Raw genomic sequence first — 24,279 nt, 5'->3', positions numbered from 1 at the left:
CTCTCCTTAGGTGAAAATTATGGTACAGTTATTCAAAAAAGATGAGGGAGAGAGGCTTGCTTTTTACTATCCTTAAACACTACCTTTTTGACTCAGTTGATGTTTCAGAGGGAATCAGTGGTTACAGCAAGAAACCACTTCCTCTTTCTGAATAGGAGGCTCTGTAATAGGAAAACAAGTTATTTTATGACCAATTGCAAGAGAACACACATCCATCCCTGCAGCAACAGCAGATGGACATGTTTTGTTTGACCCTAAGTACATGATACGGATTCAGGCAAGTAGTGAACTTAACAGTATTCTCTAGGGATACCGCACTCTGAGCTCCCATTATGAAATCCTAGGCCAGGAAAAGTGCAAGTCCTAGCATTAAGTGTAACCAAGTGTATGTGCACAGTGGACTGACTACGGGGAGATAAACATGTTGCTGTGAGTTTTCTCTGTTTAAAAATCTTTTGTGGTTTGTAATCTCAAAAAATATGCCTTTTATTTTTCAGTTGAAATTTATTTGTCTTTGTTAGAGATCTTGCTGCAGGAGAAAACATAGGCACATCAACCTCAAAGCTTTGTTCAAGTCAGGATCTCATCACAGACTGAATTTCATATTTTCTTCCATTCTGTAAAAGGCTTTGAATTCCTAGCTTTTAACTTCTACCATGCTATTAGGCATTGCTAGATAAATTGGTACATTTGTTATCTTTTCCAAATTTACCTAAACAACCTTTACTGGAGCAAGAATAGAACCTTAAACACACATCCTCTGGCCACTGGCTAAGCTGTCATTCTCTGTGTGCCCTTTAGTCCAAGAAGCAGTTGAATGTTTACATGTAGCTAAAACAAGAGGCTTCACTAGAGCTTTGGATTCTGCTACTTAGAGCAGAGGCAGAAAATTGGACTGGTGAGAGACTAAAGCAAGCTGATTGTTAGGGCTCTCCTCTGCTATTGAATGTGTAATTGCACAAAGAGGAGAGTTTGAGGGTACCCAGCACAGTGGCCACAAATGGTAGGTTAGTGGCAAAGGGATGCTTCCAAATAAGGAGTCTCCTGTCCTTAGGCAGAGAAATTAATTGTCCTAAGTGCTTGGGTATTTTGTAAATGGGATAAGCATAAGTAAGAATTTTGTGAACAGTTTACTAAAATAGAATACCATCGCTAGATGAAACTGCCGGATGAGCTCAGCATACATCTGCATATACTTTGCAACAATCCAAGCTACACTCATTGGCTGAATTTGTTACATGCTGAATTTTGTACCTAATTCATGTTTCATCTCGCTTTATGATAATTTTGTGCATGGTAACATTTTGCCCTTCTCTGTCAAACTAGTTTAAAAATGAAAGCAGGAATCCAGAATGGCCTTTAAAGCATTTCATACATGCAGAGCTGACTGCCCGTGCATGTGAGAGGCCAGGTTCTGTCTTCAACCTTAGGTTTTGTTTGTTTTTTGGTTTTTTTTTTCTGGCCTCTATAGGAGTCTAGAACTTGTATCTTGGAGAAGAATTTACCAGTGAATAATCACCTTGGTCATCCCCCATGAGGTTGCAACAGGTGTAGTCACCACAAATTATGTCTTCACAGGAAACCAGGAGCAAATGAATGCAAGGCTGGTTTGCCACTTGGAGAGGCCAGACAAGAGAAAAGCGAGACTGAGTTAAGAGGCTCTTAGCACCCAGTGCAGCCTTGAATGATGAAGACAATTACAAAAACGGGGTTCATTCATGCGGGTGTAATTGCTGTGTGCTTAAATTAGTTTTGAAGGTGGAACTTTAGCTTCTAGGTCTTGTCAGAAATTTTCAAAAGAACCTACCTCTCTGAGCTACTGCCAGTTTCCTATTGTGTGCATGTACAAAAATCTCATTTTCAATCTTGATAAGCTCTTGGCTTTAATAATGTCTCAAGACTGCAGGTTTCCTAGCTTATTTATCACGCACTGAATAAAAAAATTCCTTTTGTTGTTGGTAAATTCACTCCCTTTTAGTTTCCTTGAATAGCAGCTTGCTTTGTATTGTCTGAGGAGATAAAGGGGAATACCCCACTTAACCTCTCAACATCATTCTCTGCTTCCTTTTCAAGTAATTTTCGTATGCCTGTAATACTGCATAACTTGTATAAATGCTACCTTTTAAGAGAAAATAATGAAATCTCTCAGTATCCTTATAATGAACTCCTCTGTTACATTCCACTGCCTAATAACATTGTGGGTTTTTTCCATTGAGGGATGCCTTATTCGGTAGTTCTGACAAACTGCTGTTTTCTTGTAGCAAAATTGTTCAACATAGTGTTTTTACTGTTTTGTCAATAAGCAAAGGAAATAAAAACCTTATGGGATTTGAACAAGAACATTCACACTCCGTATGTGAGCTGCGTTTGAATTGGAGTGTGGTGGGGAAGCAGAGTATAGTATGCAACCTGTTTACTGAAGTGTATGCCAGCAAGTGAGATTTCATTCCCACTTGCTAGGATCTCACTTTAGACCCATTTCTCTCTTTTCCTTTGCACTGCTCCCTCACAATATCCAAATGCTAGCAGCTTTTTAAATTGCTAGTTCTGAACAAAATTCTTTATTTTTTTTTAAGTGCTCATCTTTGCACTGGACTTTCAGGATGAAATTATGCAGTATCTGCTGTAATAAAATGATCTGGTAAGACATGCTGTTCCTTGGGCATTATCAGTCAATTGGGAGCTCAACAGCACAAAAAGAAGTGGATCTATCTCTGAGCTGAGTACTTGGAACCTCTCTAAATTTAGGCCATGTCTACAACTGAATTTCAGCTTTTTATGCTGATGAATTAACAAATGGTATGAAACTGTGAATTTGAACTACTCCTTTTTTTCTAATCACATGAGGAAAAGATTGAATGCAGGAAACCTGAAGTTGAATCAAGTGACGCAGTGTTACATAATAAGTATTAAGCCTGTGGAAAGCATTGCCATGAACTATCCACAGATGCTTCTGAGGATATAAAGATCATCCAGAACTGCCTTAGATAAGATTTAAACTGTTTCAGAGGACTGTGAGTTCAAAATGGAATAAGCCTTTCATCAATTATCCACTGTTCCTATGTGCCAATTATTCATTAACTGATCACGTCAGGCAATATTACTGGCTTGTTTCTGTTCACTCTTTGGAAGCACATCAAATGGAATAGATTTTATGCCAGTTGTCTGCTATGATGCTGCAGTTTCTGTGTTTGCTATCAATTGTGAGTTTAGACAGGTTCAAATTATGTTAATTAGTCTATTTTGATGTCAGTGTTCCCTATCTGTTGAGACTGACACAGCTCCACCCACCTATTAATGAATATGTTAATTAACTCATATTAAATACCTAAATATGGCTCTGGAGCCCGAGGAATAGTGACAGCTGATGGCCCTTCAGGGCATAAATGGTTTCTCACTACGATCAATATTCTCTGCTGCTGAAAATGCTTCTTACTTTTTTGGACTTCCACTCACTTAGCTCTCCCTCCAGCAGTTGTTTACAATACTGAAGTGCAACCAAGAGTTCAAGCAGAGTGGTCTTAAAAGCTGCCTTAATGACATCTATAGAAAAATCATCCAACTCAGCTTTCATCTTCAGACAGAAGGTCAGAGCTCACAGATTTTGTTGTTCAGCAGCTTTCATTTTGACCCCCTTTTCCTGTCCCCACCCCATCTAGCCAGTGGGCTTAAAATCTACTTAAAATACCGAGTTTATTTCTTGGTGCATCAGAAGTCCCAGATACTCTGGAGATCAAGAAAGTACAATGTTTCAGCATTTTCATGGACCTGTTTGCTTGCATTCATGGGAGGAACAAGCCCTTTTTTGAGTCAGTATTTATGTTTGACTCAGGGACAGGCAGGATTTGGGGTTAAAGTGGTTTCATCAAGAGACTTCTGGGTGGGCTCTGGATTAGCACAGTACAGGTTTGGGCACAGATAGAAGGTGGGCTATGCTTCAGGCTGCTGTCTCTCCAGGCATGTGGTCCTGTTTCTCCTGGGTTCAGCAGTATTCCCTCTCTGATAGAAACTTGGAAGAGGTGGTGAGGTGGAAGGAAAGGAGGCCATAGCAAACGTTTTGTTCCCTTTCATTTGCCTCACAAAAGTACAGGAAAGCAAATATAGCCAGGGCAAGGTGGACATCATTCTGGCCAGAGGCTGTGTGTGGGAATTTTAGTGATTTCATCTGAATCTGCTGATCTCATTGAAAAGTGTTCCAAAATATTTGCATCTTGGACTCAGAATTTTTGTTCTCAGAGAAGCCTTAGGCATGCTGGAGCTTAAGTACCGCTGACAGAAAGATGTAGACTAAATTTTTATCCCTGTTACTGTAACAGACCTGATTTTTCAAGAATGCTGCATACACAATATCTAGCTCCAGAAACTTCAGTTGTAAGGATCCTTATATGAAAGTCATACACTGCATGCAGCAAACCAGCTATAGCTGCCCCACCTCTGCATCCCAGAGCCATTCTCTCTGCTTTGTGCTTCCTCTATGCAGTCAGTTCCTAGTATGTATTAAGACTCTAAATCCAACTGCCCTTCATGTGAATGTAAAAATGTCTGTGGAGCATCAGGGCTCATTGGTCTGTAACTGAGATATTCTGGCACAACTCTGATACAAATACCATCTTGGAGGTATGTAGAGGATAAACAACAGTTTTCCTGGAATGTTTGTATCTGGGAAAGTTATAGGACTGAGAGCAGTAAAGTTATTTATTCATTGAAAGCTACACTACTCGACTGTGTTTAGTGTAGCCTGAAGCAACCATTCTGTCATGGGAAAAGAGGTATTAATTCCCTTTCTGTGCCACAGCAGTCCAGGCTTCAAACAAAGACACTGTGTACACTGAACTGAGGAAACTTACAGCCTTGTAATCAGATGTTACACTATTGACAGTGATTTGAGGAAGGGTGGGGAAGGGAGGGTTAGTTTGTTATCTGGTTGGAGTGAGGCAAACCCATTAATGAAAAATTTAGTTGGTAACAGAAAAGGATCCAGATATATGAGTTTTTAAAGTCTGTCAGTGAACTTGATGGACACAGGACTTTTGGTCATTTTGTGCAGAGCTGACCTTATGTCTCAACTGACAGCTAAAGTTGAAGGAGCTGCAGAACCATACGATGTAAAGTAAGAGAGATGATTAATTCGGGACTCTTGGAAGTCAAAAAGTGCCAGTGAAAGGAGCCAGGCTTTCTTGGCTGATACAGGCACATTAATCAAGGAAGATGTGTTTGCTTTAGGGCATGACCAGTCAGACATCAAGCAACACATGATTTCTCATTTGGAGGAGGAAGAGATAGCATTAAATGTTCTTCAGAGTGGACAATGAAAACCCTTGTCCTTGTGTCAGACCACGGTAGTATTGTTTAGAGCAGGGAAATGTAAAGGCCTTGTGATATCTATATACTCTTGATGCTAAGCTCTGGGGCGTTCTGTGTGGGAGTTGCTTTTGGTGCCAAGGAGCAGGCAGTGATTTTCAAGATTCTGGCTAAGTAGATCTATCTGGTGAAAAGAGACTGCAAAAGGACGTAGGATGAGATGATTGCAGTACTAGGAGGAAGAAGGAGCCTGTGAGTCCTATGTAGATTACAGCAGAGGTAGGGTTTTCATAATCCAGTAAATATGTGGGCTGAGTATTTCTAGCAACAATTGTTTCTCCTTTGGTGTTTCCAGCAAAAAATTCAATACTTTGCGGTTAAAAGAGCAAAGCAGAATGGAAGAAACGTATGCTGCTGTTTGGAGAAACTGATAGGATGGCATTGTTCTGTGACTTACTGATCAATTACTGTTCAGGTTTTGGCTTAAAATTTTGGCCAGCACTTAGAGCAAAAGGCATTGGTCAGGCTGCAGCATTCAGTCAAGAAAGATGCAGTGTGAATACCTGACCAAGGACACTGATGTTTGACCTTTCCTACAACAGAGTAAGACAGTGAGTCAATATAGATCAGATAGTCAAACAGCACCCAAGCTTTGTCAAAGCCAAATTACACATAGTGAGAGGATCTACCTGATAGAGAAAGACTGTAGAGCACTACTTGTACATGCCAGAGAATCTCACAGAGGTAAATATTAATTCACTTAGTTATTTTTTTATTATGACTAAGTTCCAGACCAGCTGATGGCTTTGTTTGGGAGTTTTACAATACGTCTGACCACATGTAAAGTTTTTGTAAAAGAATGCACATAAAATGCTGGAGACATGTCCAGTCCTTACATTATTCATGTGGAGTATGTTGTAAAGCCAAAAGAGGGTGAAATGTTAGACATTCTAAAATAAATAAAGAGCCTAGATAAAAAAGTTTGCTGAAAAAGGATCTGTATTAGCTTAGAATGTTAGAACTTTCATTTCTACCTCTAAGAATGCGTGCATTATTATTGATTCCCAGGTCTGTATGTCCTGTTGAATTAGCTGTATAGGCATTTTTAACTTGGGGAACTTCTTTGTAATGTGTTTCTCTTCCAATCCTATATCCTTAATAAAGGCATCCAAAGGGGAAAGGACAATTTGTGATGAAGTCAAAAATCTGCTCAGACTGGAAAGATATACCAGTCCTTTCTGTATAAGAAAAAGTTTATAACATAATCTGTATATGTGGCTCATGCTCTAAAATAGAATGATTGCAAAAAACTGTGTTTCCATCAGATAACCAGGTAACCCACCTATTCTGAAAAGAGCTACTGTAAAATTTTTAATGGAGGTACTGGTATGAGTCTTGAAGAGAAAATTCAGGCAAAAGATTGTCAGATGCAGAGAGCACTTGCATTGAAAGCAAAATCTGTGTTTTGTATCTCTCTCTTTTAGATTTGACCAAAAGTTCGGAATGCATGCAAAACTGAAGATTTTTTTATAAGTTGATCGTCTTGAGTCTTGCAGATTCTGTTCAATGAAAAGTCAGATTTATATGTGCATAGAGGTAGGTCGCAATCACTTTTCTGACATCTTTTGAGTGTGTCTGGGCATCAGGGTGGTGAGATTCTTCAAAGTACTTAAAGAAGTATTTGTTAGTAAGGAAAGCAACAATTCCAAACAGAATGAATTATACTCCATTTTTCTTTGTTTCCAGAAATCACTTCCTTTCCTGAGAGCATCCAAACAGCCAAAAGGCACTAGTGACCAAACAGCATAATTACAAGTAGAACTAATTACACAAATTAATCTTCTGAGACCTACTGTAGAGATGGGGAATACATATGAAGTTGAAGTTTGTATTCCCAAAGTTCGGATATGTTTGAATCTCTGGTTTTGGCATAGGTCTGTCCTACTTCCAACTAACTAGTCAGCTCATGTTTTCTTTGGATATTTTTCCCAAGTGTGCTTTTTCACTGTGACTCATGCAGGATAAAGCAAACAAGGTTGGAGTGTGTGAAAGCAAGTTTCCGGAAGAGTACCAAGTTACACTATATGAATCCTACACATACAAAAAACATGTTGTCTTTGCAAGCCCATAGAAACATTCTCTGGATGGAGTAATGCCTAAAACTTACAATTCTTTGGTGGGTTTTATTGTTTTGCTGTTTGGTTTGGTTTTTTTGTTTGTTTTGTTTTGTTTCTTTTCTTTTCTTTTCTTTTTGGATCCTGTTAGACAATATATTGTGCATTGCAGAGAAGGGTAGCTTGGAAAATAACTGAGAAATGCAGTCAAATGGTTAAACACTAAATTGGTCAGGAAGGTGGGAAAACTCTTGAAGCTATTATTTTTTTTTTTTTTTCAGCTAGTAGGGGAAATTTACGATGACATACATAATGGGTCCCTAACTGAACATTTTCATGTGGGACAAAATGGAACTTCATTGCCTTTTGATGCCTTGTCTTCATTTTGTGTTATTTTAACTGGTAAATGTCTGGGGGGGGGAGGTTGGGGGTTTTTGTTGTTGTTGTTTTTTGTTTGTTTGTATGGTTTTTTGTGGGGTTTTTGTGGTTTTTTTTTTTTTTTGGCATCTTTTAGCTGTTAGGTAGTGATCAGATGTTTCATCAAGAAAATATTAGTGATATTTTAAATTCTCATTTACAACTTAAGTGGCTGCAATGCTCTAATCCTGCTATAAGTATCTCTTAAATTCACTAAGGACATCTTAAAATTTGGTGTCAAATTACATTTAGGTAGTGGGGTTTGGGGAAGGTAAAGTGTGTGTATTTTTGTTAAAAGTATATTAATGTAGTGTTTGTAGCCAAGGAAAGGCCATAAAAAACATTGGTGATTTTGTCCTGTTCTACTATACCAAATTCATTAATGACACAGCCATCAGACTATGAAATCTTCCCTGTATTTTAAAAATACATCATGCCCCTCTCTCAGTGGGATAATCAAGTGTTATGACTTCTGCATTTGCTGGTATTCTTATAATTTTGGGAATGTCCTCCCAGTATATGAATACCTTCTAGCAGTGTATATCCAGTGGAAGAAGAAAATACAATTATTGTGACTCTTGGAGTCTTTGTTGCATTTTCCTTAAAGCTTGTACCATGTGGGATTGTGAGACCAAGGAAAAAAAATAATTAGTTAAAATTTGGGGAGGGGATAAAGGTAATTTTTAGTCTCCATGATTCTGCTGAAAAAACTTTGAAACTATAATGCTTCAAAATGCAGGAGGCAAAAAAAATCAAGAACTAAAAAACTCCCAGCTTCTGATTTAAACCAGTCTTATTATTTGAGTATGTGTGTAAATCATGCTTGTTGAGTGCTTCACATTACTGTTTCTGAGGTTTTCTAGGTTGTATTTTTCAGTTATGTTTATGCTATGAATTACTTCATAGCTTGTTGGGGTTTATGGAGGTGGGAGGTTGTGTTGTTTACATTTGTGGATTGATTGCGAACAGTTTCCCAGAGAATATTCAATATCTAAAATTTCAGCTGGGTTGATTAGCTGTGAATGCTCACATATGTTGTGTGGCTTTGTTCCAGTTCCTGGATTCAATGAGCATAACAACTGTGGCAGTCAGATTTTGAAAAGTACTGACAGTGTCTGGAAAGCACCAGTTTTCTTCAAATCCCATTGGCAAAAACAGGGGGAGGGACAGGTCCCGTTCAGCGGCCTGAATGGAACAGGACATAAGGACACTAATGACACTTCCCTCTACTTTCTCAGGTAGCTGTACATGCTCTGCCAAATACAAATTCTTTTATGACCTTGAGCAGCAAAAGGGGCTGGTACTGCCGCTCGCTGCTTTTTTCTAAGGCTTACTCAGCTGACACAGGTGAAGCTCCGAGACTGAATTTAAGCAGAAGCAACACTAGGATGTAGTGGAACCAGGGAGAAATGCTGTCATGAACACAGATTTCTGCAGATAAAAATTATACTTAAAGTCCTTTAAGCACGTATTATTCTTTGAACATAAAGGGCTTCATTTGTTAATTTTCTTTCTCTTGCATGATTGGCAGCCTATCTGTTGAGACAAGACTGAATAACAGCCAGGGAGAGGTTTGTGGGGCAGAAGAGTAGGCAATCAAATCTGTACAACGTATGGAAGTCTGAATGTTGCAGCACACAGCCTGGGACAGGCACTGCCTTCTTGACTTCCTGGAAATCCAAACATCAGTGCCATTCCTTCAGTCCAAAGGAAGAGACATTTGGCCTAAATGGGTGGGACGTAACAACTATAATCAGACTATTTGTGGATGTGTTTTCTTTTCTGGAGCTTACAGGCATATGTGTTGATAAAGGGTCTAAATGGTAAGTGAGTGTGTTCTAAGAGAGGGCATCCAAGAGCTTCGTATTAGAATCAGCAACGTTCTCCTTATTTCAGTGCAGAGCTAGTTGCATTTTCTTTTGTTCTTTCAACAGGTTAGTAATTACTGTTGCAGTAATTAGGCATGATGGAGAGTATATAAGACAATAAATGGTTATTCTGTGCAGTAGTGGGGGATATTTGGTGCCAAGCTTATTATTTTCAGTCAAAGCTAATTATCTCTATTATAATACATGACTCTCTTCCTTGAATTATGAGTGGGAAACTGCTGAATACATTTTATGTTTTTTCAAAGTGCCCTGAACCATGGAGAGAAATTAAAATTAAAAACAATGAAAAGCTTGTTAGACAATGAGACGACTCATCTATAAAGCTATTTCTGATAGATTCTTTTTTCCCCCTCCTCTCTCGTCGGCAGCTATATAAATATCAAAAGCTTATCAGGAAATAAATTTATGCATTACACATGGCACGGGTATAAAAGTTCAGTTGAGACACCAGAGAAACGGGCGTGGCTTCAGCGGGTGACAGGCAGGAGCTGCACGGCGCTGGCTGCGGGGAGCCGCGCGGTCACCCCGGCCCCAGCTGCGCTGCCCTCGGCACGGCCGCCTCCGTGAGCAAGGGATTTGCAGATGTTCTATCAAGCGCCTTTGAAAACGACTGGCTGCTCACAGCTGGCATGTGTTTCGCTTGTGTTTAGGGCCTGCCCTGGAAATCTGAGCAGGGAAGCAATGTCAGAAGGGATTATGCCCTCTGGCTGGCATACCTCAAGCGATAAGGCCGGCAGAGAGCGTGACTTTGACTGGTAGGGTTTGTCTGCTCGGCAGATGCTACCCTGTCATTGATTAATAATGCAGCCCTCCCTGCTCCCCTTACATCATGGTTTCAATTTGTAGCAGTGACAAGGCTGATCACCTTTCCAGTCCTAGCCGGCTTACAACACGCTCTGGGTCTGCTTTGCCCCACACATCCGAATCATGCTGTAACTTGACCCCCTGACTGGTGAAACCCGTAGTAGGGCTGCAGCTCGCTGCCAGCGCCGGCGGCCGCAGCTCAGCCGGCTCCCGGCACCCCTGCTCCCAGCCCTTCCTACCGCATGCCCGAATCGCCTTCCCATGGCGACTGGGGGGGCGAGCCTGAGTGGTAGGAGGTGGTGCATGGCCACGCTTCGTCTGAATGCACTGACATTGGCCGATGGCGGGGACGGCAAAGAGCTGGGAAGCCCTCCTGGGTTCTGTGTTCGCGAGGCAGGCTTTGAAGTACCCTCGTCAGGCTCTGGCGGGTGATTGATGGGGTAGTGGGAAAGGCAGCTGCTTGCTTTTGCTGTTTGCTGTGGAATGTCAATACTCCTGTATTAAGAGGGCATGGGGCAGGGAATTGTGTACCCGTGTGTGTGCAAAGTTCTGCCATTTCCTGCTTTCCACACAGACTTTTCCTAATTTTAAAAATTTTGGTTTTAATTGGATTCCCTAGAGAAGAGAGGCAGTAAAGCTTTCCTGCGAATTTACGAGGCAGCTTTCCTTAGAAATTCTGTAGCGTGCTATTCCATGTGCTACACAACAGATGTTTGAAGCTGATCGGTGTCATGTGTTGCATTTTGTGGTACTTTAATACGTGCTTTTGAGAGACAAGCAGTACAAAGAGAGGAACCGAGACTCTTAAGATGGATATAATTTTCACAGTGCTGTCTTTGGTTACTCCAGTAAAACTGCATCAAACTATCACTGTGCTGCTCATCTGCAGTCTAGGCTAAAAGCTGTTTGACTCCTGGCAAGAATTTCGTCCCTTACCTGCACACTAATTTTTCCAGCAATCCCTTCCTTGTACCACACAAAAGGTCCATTTATTGATTTTATAGATTTTCATACTCCTCATAAAACTGCAAATCAGACTTTCTTAATTTTCTTTAGTAATGACATTGTTAAGCAGAGGTGATGTCACTGAACTGCTTTTTTGATGATGTAGGTTTTATTTATTTAAATTCATGGTGCAATACAAATTGTCTTTCTCCAATTAAGTGTAATTTTGTGACCTCTCTGCAGGGAGCTTACACAGAAGATTACTGCATCTGATGTACATCATTGTGTGCTATCCCAAATCTTAGTTCAGGTCAGTGATTGCATTTTGAGAGCTTCCTTTTAGAAGTGGCTAAGCTGAGCCATAGCAAAGATACCTTACTGATTCGCTTTCTTGGTGTCACTGAGCATCCAGTTTGATGAAAATGAAAGGTGCTAATCACTATTATAGACCCTATAAGGCCATAGCCATATATTCGACAGGAGTGGTAAAGAACTATAAAGTAAAAAATAAAAACAAAGCTATTCAAAGGTGGTGTTTCATATTTTTTTCATAACGTCCCTCTCAATTAAGGTAGTCAGTGGGTGAGGAAGAATTCACATGCATTAGCATTCAATAATGTTTATTTGAAAGAGGGTTTTTATATGAAAGAGGGTTTTAAGATAGGACTCTGAAGTGGCTACAGGCTACTTGAGTTGGTCTAGAAGCTGTGTGAGAGCTACTAAGAAAGTAGTATGTAAAGTTAACACAGTCAGCTATACTTTAAATTGCATCTAAATAAGGATATAAAATATTTATCTGAGATGCAGGAGAAGTGTAAGCCTCTTGACTTTCATAAGGCAAATATATCTATAGCACAAACAGAGACAGTTTTTACATAATCAAATGTGTAGCACTCACTCCTTCATTCCTTGGCCTGAGAATCCAAAATTCAGTAGCTAACAAGTAAATATTGTAAAACATAGTATTAGCTGATTAGATCTGGCAAGAAACAATCTCCAGACTAGGAACCTGCAGTACCAGAGAGGAGGAAAATCCATTAAACATACACAACAGTAAATCATAATGATAATCTTGTAGAAATGTGTCTGCAAACTGTAACTCAGAAAGCCAAACTAACCCATTTACAGCTTCCAACATCTCAACAGAATACCTTTAGATGCTATTAGCCTATTTTTGTTTTATGTCTCTTTTGTAGTGGCAACTTAACTGTTTTAAAGTGTATCTCTGTGGGAATTGATGGGCTTTATTATGTGTGTTTTTGTACTATAAGAAGGAGAATGATCGATTTTGTTTATACTTATGCTGGTTGTTGTTGTTTGGCTGTGAGACAAGGTTGCTATCAACAGAAGGGATAAAGCATGAGGTAATGATTGCAACTTAAATGAGAACACTTGTCATACCTGCTTTTTACTTGGACTGGTCATCAAATATCAGGGCACAGTCAAATGCCATGTGTGTTCTCTTTCATGTTTACAAACTGGCAAGCTTAATGGAAGGTAAACTTTGACATTTCTTAACAGTTTCCTTTGCCCTTGAAATTCAAGCTACTTGTTCTGTGCTAAACTATTTAGGATCTATTGAGAGTCAGTGGAACTGTTTATATGTCCAGTTTGCTTAAGTATTCCCTGACCTGATTCTTCTCTGCTAAGAGTATATTTCACTTGTTCCAGCCTTTCTCCACAGTCTCTAGGTTCTGGGATTCATGAAGGCAGTGTGAGATGAAGGCAGTGTTCAGTACTTTAGCCTTTTCCATATCCTGTGTCACCAGGTCCCCAGTCTTGCTGAATTATAAGCTTCCATTTTCCCTAGCCTTCCTTTTGTCACACATGTACTTAGAGAAGCCCTTCTTGTGGTCTTTGATATCCTTCACTAGATTCAGTTACATTTCGGCTTTAGTGTAACTAACTTTGTTCCTGGGTGCTCAGACACTGTCTCCATATTCCTCACAGGTTATCCTCCACCCTCTGTATGCTTCATTTTTGTGCTTGAGTTGGTCCAGCAGCTATTCTTCTGTCCATGCCAACCTCCTGACATTTTTTGAAATTGTTGGGATGGACCTCTTTTGATCATGGAAGAGATAGATGATCCCTTTAATATTATCCAGCTTTCTTAGGCCTCTCTTCCCTCCAGTGCCTTATCTCATGGGATTCTTCCAAGCAGATTTTCAAAGAGGCCAAAGTCTGCTCTCTTGAAGTGTTCAGGGCTTTGAGCTTGATTTTCATCCTTCTCTCTGCCCTCAGGATCCTGAACTCTCCCAACTCATAATCTCTTCAGCCAAGGCCAGGCTTGACCTTTATCTTCACATTCCCAAGTAGTGTCTCCCTGTTGGTGGGCATGAATAGCAGAAAATTTCTTGTAATTGGCTCTTGTCATTCATGCTCTCTAGGAACCTCCTGGATTTCTTATTGTCCTGCTGTGTTGTCTCTCAAGCAGATTTTGGGGTGGTGTAGGTCTCTTAGGAAGTCCAGGCCTGCAAATATGATGATAAAGTTGCTTAAACTGTTAGGACAATCTAGTGAGGGAATGGAAAGAGCAATACTGGTGATAGGGAATATTTATCTTAGTGCAGAACTGTGAAATACATTCTGTCTTGCATACTGCCTGCTGAAAAGGTTACTGCAAATATCCCTCTCCATACTGGTGACTTATTACCTAAACTAGAGTTACTAGTAGCAAATTACTAGTAGCTTGGACTGGTATCTCGGCATCATGGGAACCACTTAAACCTGTTCACAACAGAAAAAAAACTGTGAGTGAACAAAGACTAAATATTTAAATATTTTCAGCCAACTTCATTCATTTTGCCTGAAGCACACTCACTCCTTAGCAGGTCAGCTTGCTGTAACCTCTGGCAAGGGTGAGAGGCAGCTGGAAAGATCATCATCTTCAGATGGCATAACTAGGTCTGTAAAAGGACTTCTACATTTGGCTTTTCTCCACTCTAGACATATTTTACATATGACTAATTTGTTTTTTAAAAGAAAGCCACAGAACATTTACCCAAAGAATTCTGCTGCAGCAGCATTCCTGCTGAGAGGAAGACTGAGCTATGGTCTTGTCTTGGTCTGGGAGGTGAGAAATACGATGGTGTTTGCAGTTATTGGTCTAACCTGGAGTGGAATGGCCAGTCAAGAATTACACAAGGAAAGAGAGAAATGCTGCTCAGAAATGAGACCTTCAACATTTACTTATACCCCTGAACCTGCTTGAGTGTTGAGCATTGTCATCATGAAGAAGAGACGCCATTCAAAGAAGACAGAAAACAAAAAAAGAGAGGAAAAACTGAGTCAGTTGAAGTCTGTCAAATGCAAACATGAGAAGACAAGTGCTTTGTGAAATGGTCTTAAATTTTTGCTCTTTTCTTTGACTAAAAAGTAGTCAGGACCTAAAAATTTATTCCTGGACCCATGTGGACCAGAAGTTTTAGTTTCTTCTTCTGACTTCTTGGCTAGCTGCAGTTTGCCAAGTTTTGCCTAAAATTCTTATAATTAATATAAATTTTAATTTAGGAAAGAGTTGGACTCCATTGATGGGACCATAGAATTGATAAAAATAGACTCAACTACAGGAAAACTCCTTCTCATGTTAAGACAACACTTGGTACTGCTACACCAATTGTTGGATGGACAGGGACTTCCTGAGGAGTCTGCAAAATCTGGTGTGAAGAGCTAAACTCCTCTGGCAGAGATCCATGACAAATTGCCAGAGATGAGAAGAGGACTACTCAAGTATGTTCAAGCTCTGGACTCCAGGCAATTGAGTACAGGTCTCTCACTTCCAAAATGGACTGCTGAAGAGGAAAAAAAATCCTTCTGATATCTGTGACAAACTGGGCACATTCTGACATCCTAGCAGCTCCCTCTTTACTTTTCTGCTTCATCTTTTGTTGACTGTAAATGCCACAGGCCTTAGAAATTCACTTGCAGGTTTTCCATTTTGCTTCCACCACTGTCATCCATACATCTCACAAAGATGAGTGTTTTTTCAAGAGTTCCTTAAATTTTGTACTGTAAACCAGAGAATTATATGCTTTTTTTTCATAATATAGAAACTGGGTCTTAATTCCACACTGTAAGTCAAACATGCACAATGGTAACAGCAGGTGAGGAGGTGCCTTAGCACACCCATCAGATGCAGAAATCAGATTATTTCAGAATTGGAAGTTGCTTTTTGATAAATTCATGGGAAAATACTAATGACAGATGTTTTTGCAGTTATTAAATACACATTCAGTAGTAATGGAAAATAAGCATAAAAGGAGTCTCACGTGAACTCAAGAGCCAATGTTGTTATAAGAGTGAGAAATAAAGGGAGAAGCAATAAGTATTAAGAACCCATAATAAGTCAAGCAACTTGGTTGTGCGTTTCTGGATGCATTGGAGATTTTCCACAAATATTTCCTATGGAAAGAATTTATGAATCAAAGCATAAGACTTGTCCAGGGAAGATTGGTCCCACATGGATACTGTTGCTGTTTTAACTCATCCAAATCTTCAAAACTATTCACTATGAACAGATTGTATTCATAAGTACAGGAAGCATTTGCATTTAGCATAGCTAAATTAGCTGAAGCAGAAATGAACACACTCCATGTAATGTTTAACCAGAAAATGGAACAGTCGTATGGTCAGAATGAGGCATTTGGAGGGGGAAGAGAGAGTAAGCCAAATTTTGCTCCTGGTTGGGGTTATCATAGGAGTGCAGCAAAATTGTTCGTAGCAAAACATGGCTGGATTAATTGGCTTCTACTTGCTTTAGCATTCTTGTCAGAAAGGAGAGGCACTTAGGCCAAAAGGAGAGCTGAAACCTCCATTTTTAGCATCATGGAAAATTGCTAAGACTACCCTGAAGGGACTATCTAGTATATATTTGAGGAAGGAGATACACCATTTTTTGTATTTTATTTTAAATAATGCTGCCCAGATATCAGTACATTTCCCTTCTCTTTTTCTTCTTCAAAAACTCAAAAGCAATACCATTCCTAGGACAACTTTTGACTCAAGAGTTTACAAACCGCCTCAACTATTTTAGAAAAAAGTAGCATTAAAAAGGTTTGTGGATACCTTTGCATTCTCAGACACAGTTAGCAATTCACATGACTGAAACTTCAGATTTAAAAAAAAAAAGGACCTAGAGTTTTCTTTTAATTATCTTTCCTGGAATAAAAATTTTGCAAGCAGCTTACCTGTATTAGAAAGGTTGTACATATTTAAGTTTATTAGATAACACACCTACACTTGCAACAAGATTAAGGATGGGCAGAAATGTTACCAAAGTTTCATAATGCTTATGCAAATACTTTTTATCTAGAAATATCCTGAGTGCTAGGAATCTCTATTGCTTCCCAGTTTCATCCTGGACAGATTCAGTGAAACGCATCGTATTTATTACCAAATCTTTGGAAATACAAATATACCTCAGCTTAGAATTTTAGGAGTTAAACTAAGCTTGTTTCATTTGCTTGAAACAGTATTCCCATCATGACAAAGTTTACTGCTTGTTGTCAAGTGATGCAGAGAATTACAGAGAATTGCCGTGAAAAGTTCAAATCTTCTGGGGTAGAAGCAGATGCAGCCGATGCTGTCTAGCTCTGGTGGGTGTGTCAGTAACATTTTTGATACACCATTTGTCCAACACGGGACATTTTCACTTAAGACTGAATATGCCACAGATTTTCACTGGCCAGGTTATCTTGAACCCTCTGGAGCTATATGGATCCAAGCATATGCTAATGTCACATTAGGAGGAGTCAGGGGGTAGGTATATCCCTGCCCTGGTTCCTCCCTTCCTACAGTCCCTCTTGCACTTTGATTTTCATGCCCACCATGTGAGCTAGAAGAGAGTGACAGTGCCCCGTTTCCCTTGATCTGGAAAACAAGGTGATTGGGATTGAAAGGAGCACTGCAGAGTGTGCTCCCCAGTCTCCACCACCTCATGTCTGCTATGGCTTTTCACAGTGAGGTTCTTGCATGCTGATGCAGCCTCATGGAGTGTTTACTGCTGTTGTGATATGTTCTCTAAGACATGAGATATCATCTGCTTCCTTTGGTTTCTCACTCCAGCATCACTCCAAGAGAAAAAAGTGAAAACCTGATATGGCAGTATTCAGTTATTCTTACTACACAAGGTACAGGCAAAACATCTACCGTTAATAATGGATGTTTTAAAACCATAAACTCGTTGTCCATATTCTTTAATGGTTGGGGAAGAAAGTTGATCTTTCCTGAAAATACTGAAGCAGATGTGAATGCCAGAATAACCCTACAAATTCTACTAACGTGAAACAGTTTTGGACAGTTCAGGACATCTGGAGTGAATATGGGAGAGGGAAATGAAAAATTTCTTGAATGTACTTAAAGGCTGAAATAGAATTACAGTGGCACAGACATTCAGAAACTGAATGAAATACACACATGGATATGGCAAAAGGCTTAAAAGGAAGTCAGCCTGCTAGAAGCAGAGCTATTTTTAGTCTCCTAATGAAGAAAGCAGCTGTATTTGAGAAAGTCAGTCAGTCACTGCTTGGAAAATCAGCTGGAACTCTTTCTGGGTCCTGGTGTTCTGGTTGTGAGAGGAAAATCTTATGTGTAAGCTCTTTCAGCCCTGGAGAACCTTAAATGGCAGTCATCTTGGCTTTTGAAGCACAGTTGGGAGCTTCTTGGAAACAGATTCACAGACTTCTGTCGGAGCCCATGGTCACTCTGTGGTGTTCAACCATTCTTGGAATGAGCATTTCTTCAGGAGACAGCAAGGATCTGGCAAAGCGCTTTGAGATGTGCATTGAATATAACATTGAGTTCTGCCTTTTTTTTGTTCTGTGCTGTGCAGCTTGTTATACAATGTTTATTTCCATTCTTAATTTCCCCAAAGCTTTGCTGGGGTGCAGCAGGCTGTCCAGTTCGTTGCAAAAGCCCTGTTTTCTTGTCTGTGTAGTGCTTGTGTTAGGTATGGCAATGAAAAAGGGCCACTTTATTTTACTGCTCTAGTAAAACTTGAATTGTGCAAAATTGTGTCACTGATTTTAATGTACCATCTTCTTTGTATAGAATAAGCCCTTTTGTAAGGTTTCTTTGGTATAAAAGAGAGAGATGTCTTTTTCTGTCATATTGCTGAGTTAAACAATCAAAGTGAGTTATATGTGTCCTGGCTGTGACAAGAATGGACAATAGTTTTCACCATGTCAAAACCATCAAATGTGCTTGCTGGAAGTAAAAGAGACAGCTTGATTTTTCCACTGGCTTGAGGAACCATTTCTGAACTAGTTAAAGTAGATCCATGATAAAAGAATGAATTGAAAGAAAGGGATTTTAGCTTCAAGCCAGTGTTGGGGAAGCCTGACCATAGCCATCTACCTGAGATGGCTTGGCATTTTTCAGTGAGAGGATGAGATTAGTGAGGAGGGCAGCTTGGGTGGGTTTGGGAACCTGCTCCTACAAGTGGTCAATCAATGATCACCTGCCCAAACCATCAGGAATTGAACAAGATCTTAAAGGTAGGAGGAAGGCAGGATATGGAAGAAGAAATGCTGTGGAGAGGGAGATGCAACATGGACTTCATGATTATCCCTCTCCCTGGGCAGGCTTGCCAGGCTTCTTCAGTCACTTCCAGCTCCCAACCTTGCATTTGGTTTCTTTAGAAATATGTTTTTTCTTATCCATCATGTTCTTTAATACATGAAATGTCTTACACAGTGGGGAACCATCTTGTATGTAGGTATGTGAATCCTCAGAAATTGGAAGGAGGGGAGGGGGTTGTGTGTACCTGATCTTCTTTTATAGTAAGACTATGGTCTGGGGAACAAATAGATGCTCTCAGCCTCTTCCGATTTGCTTGTCACCTGCCAAGTATTTGCAGAAGACTATCCCTCTTCGATTTCCTGGCATGGCTTCTTGTCCCTAAATCTGCCTCTGCTCGAACAATATAGTTTTAGAAAATAACCTCAAAGTATTGAAAAGTGGGAAGATCATTGACTGCATTGCATTAAGGGGCAATTACGTGGCTATTTGTTCTAGCATCAATCAGGGAGCTTGGGGACAGTGACCAGCAGCTAGAGAGGGAGCAGGAGCCTCCTCGCTGAGCTCAAGGGCAGTCAGTGCCACAGGTCTGACCACAGCCTTGCTTTCTGACACAAATACCTGGAGTTCTTAGATGGTTTCAGTAGAGCCTGTTTTGCATAAACCATTTCTATTTTCCCATTACTCATATGTCCCTTTGTTAATAACATAATGTAAATAATTCTGTGCTGGATTTGGCATTCATTTAAACAGGTGTTACACTAAAGCAGTCGTAATTGGTTTCGGTGTTCCCAGCCTTCTCTTCAGCTGCAGTTTCCAAAGGAGTTTACTTGTTTTTGCTTTTGAAGGTTCATTATTACCATAATTCACTCATCAGTCTGCTGCTTTTCATGTTAATTCACTTTTATAATCTCGTAGGAGGCAAGATGAAATGTTTTAGGCTGCATCCTAAGGTTATTCTGAGTGGCCAGTATTTTAAATGGTTGGGATGGGCATTGGCAAGAAGAGATTTTGGATATTTACAGTCTTCAGGAATCTGTGTAAAAGTATAAAAATGCTTATCCTGATTCTGTATAAATACCACATCCAAAGCACACCTGTCTTCTGCCATGTGGGCCAGCTAATTGGTTTTTGATCTATTTTTACTGTTCTTAGCTGAAAGGCAATTTTTTTTTGTTAAATTCCACAGAAAGCTCTAGAGCTGTTTTAGGGGTTTGTTGCTGTGAAAAATAGCCGTGGTTCTGCTTTTTTAAAAAGCATTCTCAAGGAATAATTACAATGATTGAGAATGCTCCTTAAAAAAAACCCCAGAAGCATGTACATTTTTCATAGCTACACGTCTCTAAAATGTCTTTGTGGGTTTCTTCACATCTTCAGGAAACTTTTAAAAATAAAAAGGAGCAAATCTATCTCTGAGCTTGGCAACAGCTGAAGTTTATATTTCACAAGTATCTGAAAATGGGTTCCTCCCCATTTGCAGACACAGATGCCAAAGTTTTAAACTGACAGTGCAAAGTTTATATTGCAAGCTTTGTAAAGGCACAAAGCAGCATTTTTCTGCTCTGTGCCAGTCCTGCAGTTATGCATGGCTGGGATGAGGCCTTGTTGGACAGTGATTATTGTTATTGTTTATGAATTCCCAGCCTTGCGGTCGTGCGGAGCAGTAAGTCGGCATTGTTGAATCAGGAACTGTAGACATGAAAATAGCAAAAAGGTTGCCCCTGCTGCTAAACTATTGGCAGTATTTTATATTCCATTCTTGTCTGTATTAAAACACAGAATGTAGTGAATGGGCCAAACCCTGAAATCCTTATTTGGTTATTATGAAAAGGGAGAGAAAAGGCTGTGATTCATTAGGAGAGAGATGAATAAGAGACTGCAGAGAAGATCTGTGCAAGATAGCTCAGAAACTTCGTTTCTCTTGTTTCAACCCAGCAACACAAGGGTTTCTGAGCACAGCAAATGCCTCTATCAGAAGTAATGCTTTAAATAGTCCTCATGCTGAGGCAAACAGAGCAGTGGTGTAAGGAGATGCCTGCTGCTTATGTGATATGTCTAAGCATGTGTATGCAGGGTCAGTTGGAAAAGCTGGACAAATTCATGCCCCTGCAAAGATGTCTCAGGTGGAAATCATTGCATGGGATGCTCCTGAAACCACCTGTTTCAAAAGATTGATTCAGAGATTTTTGTGATTTTGTTTTGTTTTGTTTTGTTACTGGGAGCACAAAATACCTGGTGTTACCTATTATTTCACACGAAAGGGGTACAGGAGAGGGAAAAAAACCGTATTGTTCCAGCAGCAGAGCAGTTACTGAGTGGCAGGTCATTAATCCCACTTCAATATATTGCTGGGAGCAGCAGGAGTTACAGATGTTTCATTGCATCATCACAGTATAGTCTCTGATGATGGTGGTTTGCGTTGTTGTAATCCCACAGAAATTATACTTTGGCTTCAGTGCTTTGGCTTGCCTGAGCATGACCGATCGTTATCTACTCTGTAAGATTAGCTGAAAGTGCTTAACTAAATGCTCTGAATTTTGTTACAAAAGAGGATGAATTTGGGGGCCAGGACTGTGAGAATGTTGCACAAAAAAAGGCTGCTGTGTTTACTGCCTTGTTCTCCCTAGCATAAATGGCAAAATGAGAGCAGTGCAGAGCTCAGCCTGTCTGTTTGGTATACGTTCAGCTACTCAGCTCCTGGCACAGGCCACTACAACCATAGTAGTCTGCATTTCAGCAAAGGCCTGAGAGTGTTGTAAATAATATTGGGATGCAAGTTTTTGTTCCCTTCTCCCTGCTTTTTAAGTCAGATGCTGAATGAGTTGCACGTGCAAGTTTGTGAGGGGGGTGGTTCAGCTGCTCTGCCTCATGCTCCCCAGCCCTCCCTGATCTTGTGTCCCAGAGAATCTCACAGATAATTTTAGTAAAAGGCTGTTCTGGGTGCCCTTTGGCTCATCTGTTTACAAAGTCACAAAGTCTCTTCTCATTATTTTTCAGGGATCAGAGGGGACAAAAGTTTAAATATTAGCTCAGTTATTTAAACCCTGTGGCAATGCCAGTCTGCTTGGCACATAGTGTTGAATCTAGTGATAAGATATTCAGCTGACTGATGACCCTCTCAGCGTTGTAAGAAATACGCTGATTAATTCTCTGCGAGGGATAGGAGGGACAAAGCTTCTATGTTTGATGAAATTGCTAGTCAAAAATCTGCCAAAAACCTGGGCTAAGACTATGCTGTTGCCCTCCAAACCCTGATTTCCCAGAGTCTTCTAGAGTATTCCTAGATGAGCAATACTGCAGATGAATAACAAAATTTAAAAAGAGTTCCCCAGGAAAAGCTTTGTGCCTGAAAATATTTTCTGGTATATAATTACATTTTTGTCCACTAGATGGCTTTTCTCCCCCTGCTGCTATTTGATAGAGCAATTGGAATTACCCAAATGTAATCTATCTAAAATGATACTATGTAGAGCTGAAATCAGATATTTATTGCACTTCAGTCAAAATTTGGTATTTACACAGAGCATGCAGGGCATAAATATCCTGTGATGTAAATTTTCCTTTGTGGAACAAATCTTCTGTACATTGGCACTGAGAAAAAATGCAAATTCAGATGTTTTACCAAAATGCTTGTCAACAATGTTTGCTTATTATATGAAATTATCAAAGACCACAGGGCACATTCTGTGGTTAAGTCTCTAGCAGTGACACTGAAAAAACAATGTAAAATCTTCCAGACCTTGTTTTGGTTTGATTGAGAGTTTTTAGGAATCAGAGACAGAGGAGTTCCTCCCCTTACCCACCCAGTTTGTAGTATAATATTAATTAAGGATGTTGGAAGCAAATTTAGGTTCTGCAATCATTATAATTAAGTAGGACAGATGGACAAAACTCTGCATTATGTGGCTTAAGCCAAATCAAATGGCTTGCCAAAAAAAAATTGTGCTATTTACATTGAAAAAAGTCTCAGTTTTAGTGATTGTGTGAGTCCCTCTGACTACTGATGAGATATTAGCAGAGATATGCCTTTCCTGTTGGCTTTACCACATGGATAAGAAGGGTACCCTGAATTAATAAAACATATAGTATTCAGGTTATGATAACAAAAATATAACAATACATCCAAGTAAGTATTTTATTATTATTTACTCTCTTGAAAAATGTAACATGGTAAAATTAGAAGTTATCACTAGGCTGATGTTCACCATTTCACTGAAGAAAAGAGAATTGGTAGAATTTTATATTAAAAAAATGTTCTCGAGAAACATAACAATGAGTCCGATGTGAGTAAACACACTGGAGGAACCAGCACTTGGGATTTGAAGGATTTCTGCAAAGAAGTTACTGCAGGAGCCTGCTTGGAGGTGCAGTTCCTCCTTTATGGCTAGTGAGTATTTGTTCAGTGGGAAGCTCTCATTTTTAGCTGTTGATCCAGAACAGTTCTTTTTTTCCTGTCAACTTCCTGATAGTCACGGGAGGAAAAAAGAAATAGTGTTCTCATTTCAGCATCCCTTGTCCTCCTCCTTGCTTCTTTGGAAGATGAAGCAAGCAAGCAAGCTATTTCTGTTACTCATCTTTTCCTTCAGCATCCTTCCTTCAGGATCTTTCTCTCTTGTGAATCATTCCAGTGCCCATTCCTGTCCTGTTCTAGCTTTCTTAAGCTTCACCTTAGGGAGTTGTTGGGTTTTCCCTATGCAGCATGGGGCCCTGCTGGAGAATAGGCTGGGATCTTGGTAATCTCCATCAGTAGGTGCTAGCTGGAAGCACTGGGATGGAAGAGCAGAACAACCACTAAAGTTATTTCTCTGTGATTCAGGAAGCCAATGTTGCTACAGGTTGCATTCAATGTAAGCTTGAAAAGCAGCTTTTGCTGCTTTGAAGTTTGTTTTTTATTCCTCTTTTTCTTAACAGAAGTTTAGATTATGTGAGGATCCATGGCTGGGACCAGTGTACGCACTTGCCAGAGAAATCTTGCAACTGCAAAGCATATGAGTGGATTTTTAAGCCCCATTTGACTAATACCAGAAGGATTAGTGTGCTATTTTGTTTGATGCCAACACAAGAAAAACGTCATGTGCTTTAAACTGAAGGGTTACATTTACTTGGGTGGTGCTAAGCTGAGGTGATGCCAGTCACTGTGTTAAAAGCCCTGGTATGCTCATGGCCCTGGGTCATGGAGATCTTCAGGCAGAGCCAGCCATTGTACTACCTGGCATGAATGAATGGGGTGGAGGAGCAGCTCATTTGGCTCACCAGAGATCTGACATTTTGAGTGCAGGAAGTGTGGAACACTT

At 40.0% G+C, this 24,279-nt stretch overlaps 1 protein-coding gene across 3 annotated transcripts in view; it reads left to right on the top strand.

The window, feature by feature from the left end:
• Positions 1 to 6,807: 6,807 nt before the first annotated feature.
• The window catches only part of ATXN1 (ataxin 1), a 258,971-nt gene continuing 241,499 nt past the window's right edge, over positions 6,808 to 24,279 (top strand). For all 3 annotated transcript variants that reach the window (XM_079301679.1, XM_079301676.1, XM_079301677.1), the window contains exon 1: positions 6,808 to 6,897. The gene's annotated coding sequence lies outside the window, so the exon portion shown is untranslated. The remainder of the gene's footprint in view (positions 6,898 to 24,279) is intronic.

Source organism: Erithacus rubecula, assembly GCF_903797595.1.
Source record: "Erithacus rubecula genome assembly, chromosome: 3".
Taxonomy (NCBI): domain Eukaryota; kingdom Metazoa; phylum Chordata; class Aves; order Passeriformes; family Muscicapidae; genus Erithacus; species Erithacus rubecula.
The sequence above is the reverse complement of the archived record's forward strand: the minus strand, read 5'-3'. Positions and strand labels throughout refer to the sequence as shown.